We start from the raw sequence: 20,633 nt of genomic DNA on the forward strand, positions 1-20,633 counted from the left end.
ACCCTCCTAGGCCTCCCACACCCTGCTTGGCTGCTGTCCTGGGCTACTCTTCTCCTTTCCCTGTGGGTGGGTTTAGTCAGTGCCACTGCCTGACCTTGGCAGCCCCAGATAGACACAGAAAGACTAATTACTCAGGAACTGAGAAGTCCTGCTCAGTCCTGATGGAGCAGAGCCGCCTCACCTATTCCTGGGATATCTTTCCCTGCCCTGCCCAGCACCCTCCATTCCCCCAGCCCTACCCCGCTATCTTCCTCTCTTGCCCCACTCGGGCTCCTAGACTTCCACTTCCTTTTGTGTTCAACTGTCTTATTACAACTAGTGGGTCCCTTGATTGTGGTGGCCTTGAGAAGGGACATTTGATCCAATTCTGTTTACCCTCTTTGTTTTCTTCAACAGGGTCTCACTATGTAGCCTTGGCTGGCCTGGAACTTGCTATGTAGAACAGGCTAGCTTTGAACTCAGAGAGACTCACCTGCACCTGCCTCCCAAGTGCTGAGATTAAAGGTGTGTACCACCATGCTCCACTTTTTTTTTTTTTCCAGACTTCATTTTTCGGGGGCTCATAGCGCAAGGGATTCTGGAAGTTTGTGGACCCAAAGATAGTGAACCAAAGCCTTGGGGCCAAAAACTTAAGTGATGAGTAGTTACCAGGCCTGGGACAGCTGTGAGCAGCCAGAGCCAGAATGGTCTTGTGGACCTATCCATCACAGGACGACCTCACCTCTTAGTGGGTCTGTTCTACCTGTCCAGGTGCCCACTCTTCCATTTGAGATGCCCTGGTCTCCACTTCTCCCAAATATAAGTGAAATAAGTCAGATATGAAAAGTCAAACTTGATCTACTTCTCTCCCCAGACATGTCCAGAATCTATAGGTCTATAGGGACAGAAGGTGGGCTACAGAATGCTGGGGCTTGGAGAAGAGGGAGGGCTCATTGCTTAACAGTACAGAATTCTGTCTGAAATGCTGGAAACATTTTGGACTAGGTGTGGTGGGTTTCCCCCAAGACACACCTCCCAGAGCTGTCAGTGGTCCTGTTCACTCTGCAGTGACCTCTGGCTTGCCGCCATCATCCTCTGCAAACCAGGCTGTAGCTGCTCACACAGCTTACACAGAGGAGCTCTCTCTCAAAATTTTTGTGTGTGTGAGTGTTTTACCTGAATGTATGTAAGTATATGATGCATGTGCAAACCCATGGAGGCCAGAAAAGGGCATCAGATCCCCTGGAACTGGAGTTATGAATAGTTGTTAGCCCCCATGTGGGAATTAGGAACTGAATCCAGTTCTTCTACAAAAGCAGCCAGTGCTCTTTACTGCTACACTATCAATTAAGGCCCCCTTTTTTAAAAAACAATTTATGTGTATGAGTATTTTGCCTGCATGTATGTAAGTACACTCATGTTGTGCAGTGCCTGCAGAGGCCAGAAGAGAGTGTTGGCTCCCCTGGAGCTGGAGCTACAGGCAATGGTGAGTTGCCCAGTATGGGTGCTAGGAACTGAACTTGTGTCCTCTGCAAGACAATATACCCTCTTAGCTGCTGAGCAATCTCTCCAGCACCTGACCTCCTAGTCTTGATCCACCTGACTCAGCTTCCCCTCCTTTCTTTCTTTTTTGAGACAGTCTTATATAGCCCAGGCTGGCCTCAAAGTTGTTAGGTAGCCAAGGATGACTTTGAATTCTTGTTCCTCCCACCTCTACCTCCTAGAGTGCTGGGATTACAGCCCAGTACCACCATGCACAGCATCTGGAATGTTTCTTAAATGTAAGGGCTGATGTTTTCTAAGGTGCAGGGCTGTTGGGGTTTCAAATGCATGACGAGCCAGGCATAAACAAGAGCTGAGAGGAGGCTGTCTTACTTGCTTGTTCTTACCCTCCCACAAGCTGTTTCTACAAACTGAAACTGTTTCTTTCCCCACAGTTCACCTCTGGGTCCTACACCTCAGCTCACTCCCACTGACAGCTTTCCAGGGGGTTGGTTCTGGGGACACTGAAAAGAGTCTTGATTTCTCTGACTGGACTCCATGGTAGGGAAGAGGTTTAGCCAAGCTTCCTTTGATCTTCAGAAATGTCAAACCGTACAGGAGAGATGGCCCAGAGGTTAAGAGCACTGGCTGCTTCTGCAGAGGACTTGGGTTCAGTTCTCAGCACCCACATGGTGACTAACAACTGTCCATAACTCCAGTTCTAAGAGAAACCAATGCTCTCTTCTGGCCTCCTGGGTACTGCATGCATAAGGTGCACTTACATACATGCAGGCAAAACATTCACGCATTTAAAATAAAAATAAATTTTAAAAAAAGAAAGGAGCCGGGCGTGGTGGTGCACGCCTTTAATCCCAGCACTCAGGAGGCAGAGGCAGGCGGATCTCTGAGTTCAAGGCCAGCCTGGTCTACATAGTGAGTTCCAGGACAGCTGGGGCTACAGGGAGACCCTGTCTCAAAAAGACCAAGAAAAAAAAAAAAAAGAAAAGAAATGTCAAACTGAGCCATACCTGCAATTTAGCATTTGGAGAGGTAGAGGCAGGAGAATCAGTTAGGGTCATCCTGAACTACAAAGTGAATTTTAGACCTGCTCGAACTACAGGAAACTCTATCTCAAAACAAAAAGAACAAAACAAAACAAAAGCTAGGCACGGTGATACATGCTTTAATCCCAGCAGAGGCAGGCACATTTCTGTGAGTTCCAGGCCAGCCAGGGCTATGTATTAAGACCCTGTAGAAAAAGCAAACAGTCCCCCACCTCATACACACAGAAAAAAATAAAAATGAAAAATAAAGAAGAAAAAAACTCTAAAAGAAACAACAACAAAATAATAACAACTACAAAGTGGTGAATGCACATTGTAAGAAGTCAAAGAATAAGAGAATTAAGAAAGTCACAGCACTGTGTAGCCACAGGGGCATTGGCTGCTTCAATGTGAAAAATATCTTTAGACATCTAAGGATGTAGCTCAGTTGGTAAAATGCTTGCCTTAGCATGCACAAGATCCTGGGTTTGATCCCCAGCACCTCATAAGCCAGGCATGGTGGCACAGACTTGAAATCCCAGCGCTTGGGAGGTAGTGGCACACCCTTGTCTGTCATCCTAGCCCTGGAAAAGCTAAGGCAGGAGGATCATGAATTGCTGGCCAGCTTGGTTTACATGACTAGATCCTGTCTCAGAAATCCAAAATAAATAAATTAGGCAAACCAAAGAACTTTGTTCTCCCTAGGACTAGGCTGCTTTGAACAGACCAGGCAGGAGTCTCTCATATTCCATTAAAAGCATACAGACTTACTGACTCAGCTTGTGGAGACCTCAGCACAGCAGGTGATGTGTGAAACACTGCAAATGATAACGAAGGGGACAGTTCCTAGGAAGGTACCCATCTTCCCAGCCAGGGTATGGAAATGTCAACCCTTCTCTGGGACTCATGTTCCTCAGTGGCCACCCTGACTAATCAATGCTTGGTCCTGCTCTTTTGGGCTTTGCTCTTTCTGGTGCAGTTCCTCCCACATAGCATAGTTTTTGTCTTCAGGTTCTGCCTCTAAAGGGAAAGAGGACTGCTTGCTACAGTGTTTGTAACCTTCATCTACCCTGCCAATTGCCTTCCTCAAAGAGGGTGGCTTTCCAGGTCCCCAGACCCACCCAAATGGGGTACACAGCAGAAGTGTGTCCAGCTAAGCATAACCTCCTTGGTGCTGAGCCTCTTTTCCTCCCTAGGGTAACCCCTCTGCTCATCTTTTGCCTAATGCAGCTGCTCTTAAAGCTGTTGGTTTCCAGGAATCATTGCATATTAGAAATGGAAACCCTGGGACTGGAAAGATGGCTCAGCAGTTAGTTAAGAGCACTCACTACTCTTACATAGGACCCAAGTTTGGTTCCCAGCCTCCATGTCATAGTAGTTCATAACTGCCTTTAACTCTAGTTCCAACACCCTTTTCTGGACTCTGAGGGCATACACACATACATACACACACACACACACACACACAAATAAATTGGGGCTGGAAAGATGGCTCAGTGGTTAAGAGCACTGGCTGCTCAGAGGACCTGGGTTCAGTTCTCAACACCCACAGGGTGGCTAACAACTTCTGTAACTCTAGTTCCAGGGAATCTGTTGCCCTCTTCTGCCCTCTGTGGGCATTACATGCATGTGGTACGCTTACATGCAGGCAAAACACTCATATACATGAAATATACATAAATAAACAATTAAAAATACAAATAAAAGTAAAATAAATTGGGCCAGGCATGGTGGTGCACACCATTACTCCCAGCAGTTGGGAGGCAGAGGCATCTGTGAAGAAGATCTCTCCTTGAGGATCTCTGTGAGATCCAGGCCAGCATCTACATAGCAAGTTCCAAGCCAGCTGGGGCTACAGGGAGACCTTGTCTCAAAAAGACCAAACAACAACAACAACAACAGCACCAACAGCAACAACCAACTCCTTCAGGTAGAAGGATTAGGTAAGGGCAGGTCCTGGGGCACCCCCTCTGGGGGCGTGGCCAAGCACTACTTAACAGCCAGGGTTGGTTTCTGGGTGGTTGTCATGGTGATGGCTTGGCTGCTGCTTGACAGGATGAAGCAGGTAGCTGGACTAGGACAACGTATCCCCACAATGGACAGTGGCCCTCAGCTTAGCCCTCCCCTGGCTTCAGACTCTCCTCCTCAAACTGTGGGGCCCTTCTGGACTCTTCCTGCCCCTGCTTTCTGGCAGTTTTTTTTTTTTTTTCTTAATGGGCCTCAGATTTATTTGACTAACCTACAGCCACTGCAGGGGTGTCACTGTGGGTCTGTGGTCTTGTGGGAAGAAGAGATCAAACTGCAGCACTTGGTTTCTGAGTCATACACAGATGGGTCAGAGGGATGGAGGGGTAACCCTCCTGTGGGGATCATCTCTAGAACTGGCTTCCTATGCTACATTGTCTCCATGGACACCTGATATATCTGTTTTTCTTGCTGGACCCTGACTGCTACATTTCTCTGAGTGGATTTGATAGAAGATGACTCAACACCCAATACAAGCAAGCAACCAATCCTAGTTTAAGGGCCCAGAGTCCTCCTATCCAAGAAGGCTGTAAGAACAGGAGAAAACATTGAGAGTCTCTAACCTATTCTAACCAGGACTGAGCACAGGGTGCTGAGGAAGGCAGCAGTTGTTTCAGATGAAAGCTGTGCTTGCCCAGTGCTTCAAGGAATCCCATGATGAGGAGGAAGAGATTGAAAGCTGCTGAATACTAGATCTGTGTGAGAAACACTCAGGACTGAACGGAACTAGAGTGACAGGCAAGGGAGATGAGTGTACAGGGTTTGAGTCAAGGCCAAGGAGGTTATAGGCTGCTTGGCGAAAGGAGCCAGAGAAATGATAGCCACACCAAATATTTTGGGCTAACTGTATTGGTTAGACTGAAAAGGCTCATTAAAATTCAATGGAATATACTGTGGTACAGGCCTGTATTCCAGCTACTCAGAAGGCTGAGGAAGGAGAATCACAAGTTCAAGGCTTGCCTAGGCTACAACATGAGCTTAGGATGAGCCTGGGCAACTTAGTGAGAGCCTATGATCCTATCTCAAAATAGAAAGTAAAAAGATGGGCCAACGAGATGGCTCAGTGTGTAAAGTTGCTTGCCATCAAGTCTGATGGACTGGGTAGAAGGAAAGAACTGATTTCCTCTGCCCTTCACATGCCACATGCGGTATGCACACACCCATAGACACAGACACAGACACACAGGTACACACACATGAATAAGTAAATGTCCAATTTTTTTTTAAAGTGAAAAAAGGGGGCTAGAGAGATAGTGCAGTGGTTGAGAACACTGTCCTTGCAGAAGACCCGGGTTTGAATCCCAGCACCTACATGGCAGCTAACAACTGTCCATAATTCCATTTCCAGGGGATCCAACAGTCTCTTCTGTCCTCTGCAGCATTGCATGACACGGGTGCAATACATGCATGCACATAAAATAAAAAAAATAAAATACTTAAAAACAAAAATAAAAAGAGGGCTGGATGTGGCTCATGGTAGAGAGCTTGCCTAGCATGTGAAAGGTCCTGGGTTCAGTCTCTTGTAACACAAAACAAAGTGTGGTTTAGTTCGAGACAGGGTCTTCCTCTGTACCCTGGGCTTGCTTTAAACTCACCATCGTCTTGCTTCGGTCTCTTGAATAGCTAGAACTACAGGGTACATCCCACGCCTGCCCACACCATTTATCTTAAGGTCCCCAGATGAGCTCCCAGGTTCGGTGAGTGTTCCTCTGCTCTTCCTGGTCTAGCTGTGTTTGTCTGTCTTGCCTTGCTGGAGCCACCTGAGTCATATGTTCTGATGTGTGGTGAAAGCTGTCATCACAATGTAAAACAAATAATAAAATTCTTGATGATAATTGAAATTCAGTCATTTAGCTCATTAGATTGATATTCAGTATCAAGTGGAATGTACTGTGAGAAGCAGAGAGGCTGTGACAGGGAGAAAAATTTTGTGCTTAGCCCCTGTGAGGACACCTGTCCCTGCTTGTCAACAAGGGTCTGGCATGTATCTCTCTGAAGCCATACAGCCACCCCTGGAAATCCTCATCTTAGTGTGAAGTGCCCAAATGCAAAAGTCAATAGAAGTTATGGAACCCATGAAAGTCATGGCAGAAGCCATGGTGGCACTCCTGGACGTGAGGAGTACTGTATTGAATGGGTTGGGAATGTGGTTGATGGTGGGGGTGGAGTATGGTGCTGTAAGCTTCATTTTTAAGAGGTAGAGCCTGGCAAAGACCTCTGGTGCATCTGATTTTCAGTGGCTTGTGATGGAGACCATGGGGGATGGGGATTCTACCTGTATCATCCAGGGAACCAGAAGGAAACAGAATTCAAATAGGAGACACTAGTATGTTTTATAGAAAGCGAAAGTCTCCCGAAATGCTCAGACAATAGCAGTGTCTGGGTCCCCTCATCTTAAAGTGAGGGGGACAGAACTCTTTTATTTTCTGAGTCCTATGGGAGCAGCAGCCCTCCAGGGGCCACCCCCAGGTGGTTGTCCAGAGATGAAACAGCCACAACAGTGAAGCCGCAGGGCTGGCAGGTAGCCAGCAGGAAAGACACACCCACAGGACTTCCCAGCAGCCTTTCCCCAGCAATGGTTGAAAGACTGGGCTATGGGAGCCACAACCAGCATTGACCTACCACCCATAACTCTACCTGGAGGACCCACCCCAATGCATAGCTCTCTTCTGGAGCCTGAGGCTCAGGGGACATGGGATAAACCTTCACCTCAGGATGAGGTGTCTACTCATCCATGAGGGAAGGGTTACTTAGGGGAGGGGGCAATAAGTATCCCATAATCTCCAGTCCAGCCTCTAGATCCTCTATTGGCACTGGATTCTTTATTTACTATTATTATTATTATTATTATCATCATCATCATCATTTGAGAGGGTCTCGCTGTAGCCCCAGCTGGCCCAGAACTCACTGTGTAGACCATATTGGTTTCGATCAGACAGAGAGAGATCTGCTGGCCTCTGCCTCCAGAGTGCTGAGATTAAAGATGTGTACCACCATGCCTGACTTGGACTCTTTATTTTTATTGTTCTTATCATTATTTATCAAATTATGCAGTCGGGTTTCCCACATGTGGGAAAATCTCAGGGATCAACACATCTGGAGTGCAATAAATGAACCTCTCTCTGCTGAAATCACCTTCACAATCATGATAAGTAGATTATCCTCATTCTTATTCTTGTTTTTGAGACACAGTCTCTTGTAATAGCCAGGGCTGGCCTTAAACTTACTACATGGATGAGGATGATCTTGGACTCCTGATAGTCCTGCCTCTACTTTCCAAGGGCTAGGATGACAGGTATGTGCTACTATGCCCAGTTTTATGCAGTTCTAGGCACTCTACCAGCTGAGCTACATCCCCAAGAAAACATTATCACTTATATTGTAGAAATATTGAAAGTATAGATGCGAAATATAAAACCTTTAAGGACTCAGTCCTCTAGGAGGAACCTGCCAAGCTGCCTGCTGCAGGAAGTGCTCTTTACAATATGATCTTTGTACCTGGGATAGTGTGAAGCTGTAAGATGGGGAGATACCCAACTCTTCCCAGGACTCAGACACCAAATTTCTACCCTCAGGGGCTTCCCATACCATATGTGTTAGTCAGGTGGCTTGAAGCAACATGAAAATAACCCATAAGACATGAAGATAACCCATAATTAATGTTTTTGTCTTCCTATCATCCCCTGGAACAACCTTGTGGTTAGTTCTGCATATGTGGGGCTCCGATTAGCTCACAAGACCTCAAAGGAAGACTTCCAAGGGCATCCCTGAGGCATAACACAGTCCTGGGTCAAGCCATAACCCTCATTCAGCAATTTAACATATTAAATGGGGTGTGTCTCTGTTATTAGTAATAAGCCCATCTCCGAAGGGGGACACCACAACAATATCTAGTCACTCTAGGAAAGTTGGCAGTGGGGAACAGGGATGCACAACCTCCACTTCAGCAGAGCTTGGGAATCTGAGCATCAAGGAGCCCTCAAGAAGGCAAGATAGACCTATGAAGATTCCCAGGCTGGATCTATGGGATCCTAGGGACTCTCCAGGTGTGACCCCCAGGGATCCCCAGGCCAGACCTTCAGTAATTCCTGGGCTGGGGCTGGTGAGATGGATTAGCAGGTAAAGGCACTTGTCATGCAAGCCTGGTGACCTGAACTCAATTCCTGGAACCCATATAAAAGTGGGAAGGAGAGAATGGACTCCACAAAGCTATTCTCTATGATGGTTTCAATGAGTGCTTGACTCCAGTAGCACTGTTTTGGAAAGGTCAAGGAATCCTTAGGAGATGCAGCCTTGCTTGAGGAAGCACATCACTGGGAGTGGGCGTTGAGAGTTCATAGCCAAGTCCCATTTCCAGTTCCTCTCCACATCCTGTGCCTGCTTGAAGATGTGAGCACTCAGCTTTCTGGTCCAACCACCTCTGCTGCCATGTGTCCCCACTTTGATAGACTCTTAGCTCTCTGGTACTATAAGCCAAATAAACTCTTCCTTGGTCCTGGTGTTTATCATAGCAACAGAAAAGTAACCAATACATTATCTGACCTCCATATGTGCACTGTGTCATATGCACAACAATAAATTTAAAACAATCCCCAGGCTGGATCCCCCAGGAACCCCAGTCTGACCCCTCAGGAATCTAGACTAGGCCCTCAAGGATTCTCAGGCTGGACCTGCAGGGATTCCCTAGCTGGACCTTCAAAGACCCTTAGACAGGACCCTGAAGGATCCCAAGGCTAGTCCACAGGATCCCTAGGTTGGACCCATAGGGACTCCCAGGGTAGGTGAAGGGCTCACTTGGGAGTTGTTCTTATAGGTGAGGCTCACCCCACCCCCAAGGTTTTCTGCTTCATATCTCCTCTCTCTCCTCTGATTCTCTAGTGTAGTTTGGTGCAGCACAGGCTCCAGGCAACTCTCAGAGTGAAAAGAAGACATCTAGAGTGGTTGGAGCTACAGGGTGGGGCCCCTTTAAGTGGTTCTGTGATTGCCCCACCCAGTATTTGCTCACTCTTTTAGGATAGTGTTCCCAAAGGTAGGGGGTATGGGCAAGAGAGCAGGAAACTGAGTATCATAGACAGGGTCCACGGCCAACCCCACCCAGTACAGTCAGGCCCTGGTCCAGTCAATTAGCCACACCCTTGAATACCTACTATAGCCAGAGCTGCTGAGGTACTGGGAAATGCCACAAGCAAGGATGGTCTGCAACATCAGAGGAGACCCAGCACAGACCTGAGGGCCTTGGGTCTGTGAGGAACCAGGGGTGGCCTGTTGCAGTGAAGAGCTGGGGCCCCGGTCAGGTGAGCATCATGATGCCTGTTCTGCAAAAGACAGGTAAGAAGGTAAGATACCTCAGCCAAGAGGAGGAGGTCTGGCTCTGATGCAGAAGAGCTCCAAGCTATATTATTCCTTCCTTGCACATCAGAGCACATGCGCAAGACATGCACACGAACACAGGCCCTCCACATATGTACAACAAACACACGAGTGCCATAGAATCACAAACACAAATACACATGTGCTTGCTAGACACAGGCACAGACCCCCCCACTCAGAACACATAGGTTGGTTTCCAGAGACACAAGTGACTGCCAATCCATGTGCACAGAGTCAAAGGCTCATGTCCCTTTGGCCTCTCAGAGTCCTTGAGCATATGCACATGGGGAATCCACAGACTCGTGTGCATGAGCAAATATTCACTTACATCCATGCACATGCATATGGGCACATGACATGTATTCAGCTGTATCCATAGAGCAAACCATGTGTCCACAGACATGCATGTACACAGACCTGCATATGCATAAAGACATATTTCCTGGATCCCCTGAAGGCTTCTGTGTGTAGGGGGAACTTACTGTGCTCTATAGGGGGGAACAGGGGAAGATGCATGTGACAGTTATCATACTGGCAGGAAGGTGTAAAGGCCTAGTGGAGACCCTGAGAAAAGACCCAGGGTATGGCAGCCCAGTCCCCTTCAGCCCCACTTGACAATGGCTTCAGGCAGCCTGGGCTTCTGGCTCTAGGCTCAGTCAGTCTGAGGCCCCTGCCATGCATCTCAGGAAGCTATGGAAGCCACCAGCAACAGTGAGGTGGGACAGATGCATACACTGACCCTACTGGACCTGAAACAGTCATTATCCTCTGGCTCTTGGGCCACATGCAATCCATAGGTGTGCTTATTTCATTTTCTGCTGTGGTGTTTCCAAAAATGAGAACCTTCAGCCAGATTTGCACATTCAGCTTCTCTAACAACTAAGGAGACTAGCAAGGCAGTCATGATTCACTGTAGCAGCAGCTGTAGCTGTGGAGTGCTTCCTGTTCCTTGGGCTCAAGCTCCCTGCTGCCTCACATCAGAGGCACCTGGGCTCCTGCCTCCTGAGGGGGCTTCTTGGGAGGCCTCAGAGGGTATAGAACCCGGCATGGCTGGGTAGCTGTCTTTGGGTGGGTACGTACCCCAGCATGGATGTGAACTACAGTTGATGTTGGGGTGACAGGCATGGTGAACACAGCCTTACCTGAGTGATCTTATTTTATCCTCCTGACTCCAGAGCAGGCCTTTCTATCATCCCCATGTCATATATAGGGAAGTTGAGGTACTAGGAGGTTAGTTCACTTGCTAAAGATCACACTGGGGCAATGTGATAGGACCCACAGCAGTGTGACAAAGTTCACATGTCTCAAGATGAGAGCTGCACATGTTCCCAGATGTGCTGAAAGACAGCCTCAGGACTCTGGGCCCTTCTGCATCTTGCCCTAGATGAGTTCTCAGGTAGAGGGTCTAGATGCACCTGCCTGAGTCCTTAGCCATCTGCCAGCTCAGGAGGCCATGCTGGAAGGGCTAGGGGTGGGATGTTCCCACATCACTATCTGGTGGTCACCCAGGGGAGGCTGCAGTAGAGGTTTCTGAACCCCATTTTGATGGGTCCAGAAAATGAGACTTCCCCAGCCTCCCTCATCCCCATGGAGCCCTTTTGGAGTGTTGCTATCCAAGGCTATTGGGAGCAGCACTGGCCGGAACAGCACAGACTCTCTGGCCAGAATACAGAAAAAGTCCATTGTAAGAAGGGGCCCTGGTATGGTCTGTACCCAACTGCCTGGGTTCATCATCCCTCCAGGGATGGATTGGTGGGTTCCCACAGTTCCCTTAGAGACCTCAAGGCCTATCTTAGTTTGGCCAGGACACATTTTTTACCTCTCGATGGTGTTGTCTGGCCCGAAATCTCCTATCCCATATTGATTCTTATGCTATCCCAGGCCCATGGCTGAGAGGACCAGACAGGGTCCCTCTGTCCCCCTCCCTGCCTTCTCAGACCTTTCTGTTTCCTTCTTTCCTCTCCCCCCCCCCACCTCCTTCCTCCCACCTTCCCCATGGTATTTTCAAGGCCTTGACTTCTGGAACTTTAGAATGAGGAGACAGGATGGGCATGGAGATTGATCATCATTTGATTTCAGGCAGTCACAGGTGCTGTGCCATGAGGTCTAGTGACAGTTGGCTGCTTCAAGGACTGGTCCAGGAAGGTGACATTCGGACATGTGAATTGAGGCCTTGCAGATCTACAGAAGACATGACATCTTATACCGAGGGCTGCGGGAAGCTTGAGTTATTCAGGAAGGGAGTTTGTAGCGTTACCATTTTGGGTGGGACCGTTAGGGTCCCAGAAGTCTCTTTCTTGGGAAAGGCATTCCCTCAAGGACTTTGGGATTCTGGAGGAAGTTGGTCACCCTCTCCCTGCCACCCCTTTCATCCTCCCTGGCCCCCAAACTCCAGAGACTTGCCTTAAATTTCTTCAAAGCAGAAGCTAGGTATGGCTCAGTTTCCTCCAGAATCTGTCCTCTTTTCAGTCTCCTAGCTCCTGGCCTCATCAGCTCAGAGAGCTTTGAGCTGGAAGGTCACCAGGGAAGTGGAATCTGACAGAGATGAACTCCTGTCTTCTGCCAATGTGTTTCCCACGTAAATTCTTCTTTGCATTCATGTGATTGTGACACAGCTGCTAAATCCCTTCTCTGCCCCCAGGTAGTTCAGGATAAATATGTGTGGATGAATAAACAGGCAGATAATCCAATCTCAGTCCCTGCTCTAGGCCCCTACACAGTTGCCCCCGGCAACAAATGGAGTGGGTCTATTGTCTCTAACTTTAAAACCCTATTACAAGGCTTCCAACAGGCCTCCTCCCTAAAGCGATTTGTGCGAGGGTACGCTGCTTAGGGCTGGACTGGGACTGTAACACCCACAGTTTGTCTGGCAGTGATTGATTTATTTATTGATGGGAGGTCACTTTTGATTAGGGTTGGGGATTTAGCTGGGTGTGGATGGGAGGGTCTCTCTCTTTTGAGATCTATCAGCCTTTACCAAACATAACAGGCTTTTGGGAGTCCCACAGTATACTCTGAAGCTAGCTTTTCTACGTCGGAGGGACTTGTTTCCAGGGTAGGGTGGGGCTGTCTCTATCTCCTGTTGTGACAACCCCATCTTTATGCTGAAGCCTGCACACCCCTCTTTTTATAGGCAAGGCTGGTCTATCTGCAGTTTCAAACAACATCTAGAATCTATTTACTTACCATCTCAGGTATGGGCCATTGCAATAGCCAGAGGCTGGTCTTCAACTCCTATTCTCATGTCTCAAGTGGCCCATGACCCCACCTGTTGATGCTTGTACCCTCTTGTGCTTTTTGGAGAGGCAAGAGATAGGACCTCTGTTATATCTGATGAAAAAACACAAAGGGAAAGGATCCGTGTCTACACAACCACAGGAAGATCCTGGCTCTGCCCTCCTGCCCTGGCACTCTCACCCAAAGTCGGGAACCAGATGCTTAGTTGAGAGCTGTCCTGGCAGGTGCTGACCACTATCAGACTATGAGACCTCTGCCCCAGCTGACATCACAACCCCAAACTTAAGGATCCAGCTGAGCTATCTAGTTCTTGAGCCACAGAATGTGTGGACCAATTCTTATGTGTTTTACACTGCTAAATTCTGGGGCTATTTGTTCAGCAGTAGTAACTGAATATTACACCCATGCTCTGTCTCCAATAGCAAGAGAGTTTTCTTATAAAGACCCAAATCAGTTCACATTTGTTTTCTGTTCATGGTTCCCAGATGTCTCCCATCGACTGTCTTTCTGATAGCTGCCCCCTGTGCCCCTGTCCCATCCTCATCCAATCTCTCCTCAGGGCCTTTGCACTGTTCCTTTGCTGGAGATGTTGTTCCTCAAGTTCCTTGGTTTACCTCCTTCAAGTGTCAACCTCCCAATGGGGCCTTCTTAGTCTTCCCTTGCTAACCTCACACCCCTCTTACTGTCTACAGAACTTGTCAGCACCAGACTCTCTATTGTCTCCCCTCTTGTCATTGGGAACATAAGAACAGGGATTTTTTTTCTGCCTATGACTTTTTTCTTCTCTGCTGCATCCCTTGAGCCTAGAGAACAGGCTAGAGCACAGCAGCCCCCTACACAGGGATTGGTTTGTACAGTAGTCCCCTGGCAGGGACTTGTTCAAAACTCCCCAGATGAGTAGAACTCACCAAAATCCATCTCCCCTGCCTGGCACTCACCAGCACTCCAGATCTATTGTGGAGTTGAGTCAGTCTCTGTCTCTAGTAGGTGAAGACTCTAGCTATGTATATTGAGAGAGGCCCGCAAAGTGTTTCTGCCTCACTCGGTGCTCTGTGGAGGAAAAGGCCAGAAGCAAAGTGATGGGAACACTGACCATTCCCCCCCCCAGTGGTTGATATGGACCTCTGCTTCATAGAGCTTGCCCAAGTCTGTGGGACTGGGGAGCCCTGACAGCCTGCTGACCTCTCAGATGTCCTGGACCAAGCCAGCTGCTCAGCCTCCATTTAACCTGTAGAAAAATGCCCTGTCTTCTGTAATGTTTTGCTGTTGTGTCTTGTTGAGGCCCTGGGTCGGGGTGAATGGTTTTGTACTAACATGAGAAAGGCAGTGACTAGTTTACCCAGAACTTCAGAATGTGGCCTTATTTGGAAATAGGGTCTTGAGAGAACTGGTCACATTATGTCTACAGTGAGGAGAATAATAGTTGCAAGGCATGCTAGTGTTCAGCTCACTGTCTCCTTTTCATCAGTCCAGGGCCCAGCCTAGGAAAGGGTGATGCCCACATTCAGGGTGGGTCTTTCCATCTCAATTAACCCAATTAAGAAAATCCCTCACAGACATGTCCATAGGCCAATCTGATCTAGATAATTCCTCCTTGAGTTTCCCTTCCCAGGTGATTCTAGATTGTATCAAATTGTCAATTAAAACACACAACTACATAGTGAGTTCTAGAAAAGCTGGGCTACTAGGTAAGATTCTTTCTCAAAACAACAAATCAAAACAAAAAATCTCTAATGTAGGGTTGGATACCATGGCACTTGCCTTTAATCCCAGCACTCTGGAGGCAAAGGCAGGCAGATTTCTGTGAGATCAAGACCAGCCTGGTCTACAAAGCAAGTTCCATGCCAGCTGGGGCTAAGGGAGACCCTGTCTCAAAAAAAAAACAACAAAACACCAAAACTAAATAAAAACCCTACAGGGGGTGTAGCTCAGTTAGTGAGTGCCTATCTAGCACACACAAAAGCCCTGGGCTCTATCCCCAGCACCACATAAAACCATGTGGCGGTAAACTCCTGTAATGCTTGCACTTCGTAGGCTGAGTTCCAGACCAGACTGGGTTTATATATTGAGACTCTGCCACACACACAAAGCAACCAAAGCCGGCAAGCTGGCTAAGCAGGTAAAGGGCTTATCTCAAAAGCCTAAAGTCTGGAGTTTGATCCCCAGAACCTATGTAAACGTTGGAAGGAGAGAATTGATTCCACAACATGTCCTCTGATCTCCACACACATTGTGGTGTGAGTGCCCCCTGTTAATAAGAAATAATTAGCCAGGTGTGGTGCACACACCTTTAATCCCAGCACTTGGGAGGCAGAGGCAGGCATATCTCTGTGAGTTCAAAGCCAGCCTGGTCTACATAGTGAGTTCCAGGACAGCTGGGGCTACAGGGAGACCCTGTCTCAAAAAAAAAAAAAAAAATCCCCCAACAACTAAAAAAAAAAACCCAAACAAAACAACCCATCCCCAAACAAACAAAAAAATTCTAAAATCAAATCAAAACCCAAAAACTCTCCCTTCCAAAAACCAATGAAAATCAAACTACTACTAATAACAACACAGCATAGCCGTTGATGCACATAAGGAGTGCCTCAGCCTGGGGGAGCCATCTCCCTGCTGGAGAGAAGTGCATGATGGTGGGGACAAGCTGCAGGCCAGTCTCCTGCTGTGTACAGGCTGGGCTTGGTGCCAAGCTGGATGCTCTGGGAGGTCACTAAGGAAGGACTTAGGCATCAAGTGCTCCTGGACCTCCAGAGCCTTTGGGGCTCATGGGACATGGACTTCTGCTGGCCAAGCCCTCCCCAGCACCTCAGTGACCACTTTGCTGGAAGCCCAGGGCCCAGTCTGCCCCAAGTTGCCCTGGAGGAGGCACCAGGCTGTGGGCCAGGAGGGGAAGAGAGTTCTAAAGGTGCTCACCCCCATCCTAGGACAGGATAAGCCTCAGCTTCATCAACTTCCCACTTGATGGCTTTCCTCCTTCCTGTTCCTGTATAGACACCATCTGCCTTCCAGTGCTGGACTGGTGGGCATTGGGTCCTGGATACCCTCCCCTTGCCAGCTGCAGAGGGGCCATCTGCTACAGGCTTGCCTCCAGCTCCATGCCCTCTGTGTGGCTCTGGGTCTCAGAGCTAATTCAGACAAAACCAGATCAAAATAGACCCTTCCTCAGCCAGATTTAATTCTGTGAAGTCACACACTCAGGGGGCTGGGTTGTGACAAATGTGCTCACTTTGCAACAAATGTAACAGTCCCCAGTTTTTTGTCCCTATTTTGTTTGAAGGTATTTATTATTGGCGTTTGTGTGTGTGTGTGTGTGTGTGTGTGTGTGTGTGTGTGTGTGTGTGTGTGTGTGTTTCTTCTCCTGAGGATGTGTGTTTGCATGTCTGTGTGTATGATGTATGTGTATGAATCGGGAGTGTAAGGGTGAAGGTCAGAGAACAAATTTGGGAGTCAGTTCTCTCTGTGAGTTTTAGGGATTAATCTTAGGTCATCATGCTTGCAAAGCAAGCATCCTTATCTGTGGAGCATCTTGTTGGCCCCTTTATTTTATTTTCTTATCTTTTTTTGGACAGGGTTTTGTGTAGCCTAGGCTGGCCTTGAACTTACTATGTAGTTGAGGCTGATCTTAAATGCCCGATTCTCTTGCCTCTACCTCCCAAGAGCTGGGATTAGAGGTTTGTGTCACCAGGCCTAGCTTTTTACCTTCCTGTTTTCTTGGTAAAAAGAAAAAAAAATAACAAGATAAATTTTTTGTTTGTTTCTTTGTGCATACCCATTGCCCAAGGATTCATTCTTGTAAAACATTTAAACAGCATATAAACGAAGCCACACCTAATCCTAACTTTCCCAGAGCTGAAAGAGTTTCTGGCCTGAGCTAGTGATTTTCACAGAGATAGAGGCCACAGCAAGGGGATTCCTTCTAACTCTGCAGCATTTTCACCCCCACAGAAAGGTTTCATGGGGTGTCTGAGCTCAGACAGTAGAGTTGGGGTCCTGGCTGTGATGGTTTAGCTTCTGTCCCAGGTCAGGCTGTGTATCAAAACACTACAGAGAAACAATAGGCATTTACTTCTCATGGCTCTGGAGGTTGGGAGGAGGCGGATGTTGGAGAACAGAGATAAAGAGAGTCAAAAACAGAAGCCATACAAAGATACAGAGAGAAGAGAGAAACAGGGAGAGAGAGAGTCAGGGATGCAGAGACAAAGAGACAGAGAGGAGAGAGCTCTGGTCCCTCCCTCTTCCTGCCTGAGCACCAGCGGTATCAGATCAGAATCCCATCCCTCATGTCCTCATGGAACTTGTTACCTCCTCACAGGCCCATCTCCCAATGCTGTCAAGGGGAGGTGGCTACCAGCCATGATCTGGGACCCAAGCCTTCAGTCTGTGACAGGTTCCCAAGGACAGACCCTACTGGTTTCTGTTCCCCCTCCCAGGCTGTAATTTGGGGTCATCTTTCTTGGGCAGAGGGAGCAGAGCTAGTTCAGAATCCTGATCCTGGGGCAGGGGGGTCATAAAAGCTGTACTTGATCTTCTTCCTGAGACTCCTGAGGATCATGCTTTATTGTTCTCTAGACATTAGACCTGGCTATAGACCAGCATTTATGGCTGTTAGAGTATGCATTGCCCTGGGTCTCTGGTCTTTAGTAGTTTCAAAGGGTAAAAGCCCCTGCTGATATGTGGAGAGTAAGATACTAATTTCTGACGTGCTCAGCATACTGTGGGGGCTGTTTATTATGAAGATCAGTCTTACCCAGCCTGACTGATACACTTTCCTAACCTGGATAGGGGTCCGTCCATCTCTCCAATCCTAGTTCAGGGCACAGAGTCCCAGGTCTGTTTTCCAATAGTGTGCCAAACTTCTTACTTGTTAATTCTCTCAGAAACAGGGTGGGGGGATATGTGGAGTCATTGCAAGGTCGGAGGATGCTCTACTCTGGTGGAAGGGCCAAAGTCCCTAGGACTTTGTCCCCAGTAGAGAGGCAGATTAGAAGTTCTCTCCTGAGCAATGGCCTGGGTACAGCTACTGAGTGTGGAACCAGCTCTCCACATTCCAAGCATAAGAGAGGAGACCTCACAGCCCAGAGACTGGCAGGTCTGTGCTGTGCTCCAGAGCCCTAGTGGTCCCAGGAAAACACAGAGGAAGTTACTGGGAGTCTTTGGTTAGTATACACTTGTACACGCTTTGAGCAAACATGTATGCTATTCATCCTGGCTGTGCTGTGTGTGTCTCCATGGAGGCAGCCAGTTCCCCCCATGCTTCATTGGTCTATTTACACACAATTTCCATACATCTCTAAAGATTACCATTTTAACGGCTTTTGGTATAGATACCAAGAGGCAGCTACATTTAACAGTGCATAAATCTAATTCCCTTTGCACTCAATTTTCTCAGGCTGCAGAATCAATTTAGATCTGTTGGAATTATATTCCAAAATCTATTAAAGCCCAGTCCTTTCCCTTAGCCTCTTTCTTGCATGGGCTTGATCCTGCAGAAAAAGATGCCTTACTGATACAAAGTAACAGCTTTTTATCTCTTTACAGGGAAATCTAATTAAGCATGAAGGAGCCTTGCTGGGGAGACTCCCAGACACATTTACATCTCTGCCCCCTGATAAGGTCTGTGGTGTCCTTAGCTTCCTGCCTGGCAAGGAGGGAAACTCCTGGGGCCTTTACCCATGTGCCCTGCAGGAGGATGTGCCATCTGGGGCTTTCTGATGTCTACAGCCAGTTGGGTTCCTGTTTCCATGGGAATCTTACTGCTTTCGTTAGGGTAAGTCCTGCTGTGCATCAGAGCCGTTCTGGGCATCACTCGTCAATCTCCTAGTGCATGCAGCTTCCATGTTAAGTAGGTGCCCCTGCCAACCAGTTTACAGATGGAAAGACAGACACTGATGGCCTAAATTGCCCTAGGGAGTGGCAGAACTATCATGTATCACCCACAGGCAGTTCCAACTCTCCCTAGCCACTCTGAGGTTGCCACAGAAACAAAATGACCCATAATACTCTGCTTTTCTGATCAATTTCCTGAGTCTGGCTAATGTTACCCTCCACACCCCCAGGGTTCCCAAGAATACACAATGGAAAATTACCAGGAGTCTTTAGTTAGCCCATTTTATAGAGAGGGAGTGTGATGGTTAAGGTTGTCAACTTGACAGAAACTAGAATCACCTAGGAGAGATGGGTCGATGGACATGCCTGTGGGGGATTATCTTGAGTCTGTTAATTTATGTGGGAAACGCTATTTTTTTTTTTTTTTTTTTTTTTGTCTTTTTGAGACAGGGTCTCACTGTAGCTCCAGCTGTCCTAGAACTCACTATGTAGACCAGGCTGGCCTTGAACACACAAAGATCCACCTGCCTCCCAAGTGCTGGGATTAAAGGCGTGAGCTACCATGCCCGGCTTATATTTATTTTATTTTTGAGATAGGGTCTCACTATGTAGTCCTGGCTAGCCTCAAATTCACTATGTAGAATAGGCTAGCCTCAAATTCACAAAGATCCACTTGCCTCTGCTTCCTGAGTACTGGGATTAAAGGCAGGAAACAAATGCTATCTTAATTCTGGGTGGAACATTCCCTGGGCAGGGAGTCTTGGACTGTATGAGCTAGAGAAATCCAGCCGAGAACCAGCATTCAGTTCCCTGTTTGCTGATTGCTGATACAGTGTGACCAGCTGCCTCAGCTCCTGCTGCCATGGCTTCCCAGCCATGATGAGCTGCACCCTGGTTATTTGGGAGCCCAAATAACCCCTTCCTTCCTTAAGTTGTTTCTGTCAGGAATTCTATCACAACAACAGGAAAAGTAAGACAGGGAGAATGATACCCTAATAACTGAGGGACAGACTAATATTTCTTAAGGATGGTGGGCAGTTAACAGGCTCTCTAGCATCTTGGAAGGTCTAGACAATCAGCTGAGCAGTCAGCCAAGCTCAGTTGAGTCTCCCTCTGGAGGCTGGAAGTCCATCATCATAGCTTGGCAGCTGGGGTCCAGTGGGGTCTTCTGATGCATAGTTGGTGTCTCCACACTGACCTCAAGGGGTAGAGGACAAGGTAGTGATGGAATCAAACCAAGTCCCCCCAGACCAAAAGAAAAATATTCTGGAAAACTGTACAAGGAAGTAAGATGTAAATAATTTTAACTGCTGAGAAAGAGTGGACCTTTTCATGCTCCGTGCACAAGATGGAAATCACCCAAAACTTCCCCCTCCCACTTCTGCCGCTTACCTGAAACTACCCCTTCCCACTTCTGCCGCTTGTGGCTTGTGGTTTTTGCCTTTAAAAGAAGCCTGTACTTCTGCCGCTTACCTGAAACTACCCCCGCCCCCACTTCTGCCACTTGTGGCTTGTGGTTTTTGCCTTTAAAAGAAGCCTGTAAGCTGAGCTCTGGGCTGCTGCTCTCTCCAAGTGAGGCAGGAGCCCATCTGCGCAAACAATTAAATCCTCTTGCTTGTTGCATCTCCTGGTCTGAGGACTGAATTATTGGGGTGTGACTTCCCGTGGACA

The sequence above is a fragment of the Nannospalax galili genome, unplaced genomic scaffold (genome assembly GCF_000622305.1).
Source record: "Nannospalax galili isolate Female #2095 unplaced genomic scaffold, S.galili_v1.0 scaffold566, whole genome shotgun sequence".
Classification (NCBI taxonomy): domain Eukaryota; kingdom Metazoa; phylum Chordata; class Mammalia; order Rodentia; family Spalacidae; genus Nannospalax; species Nannospalax galili.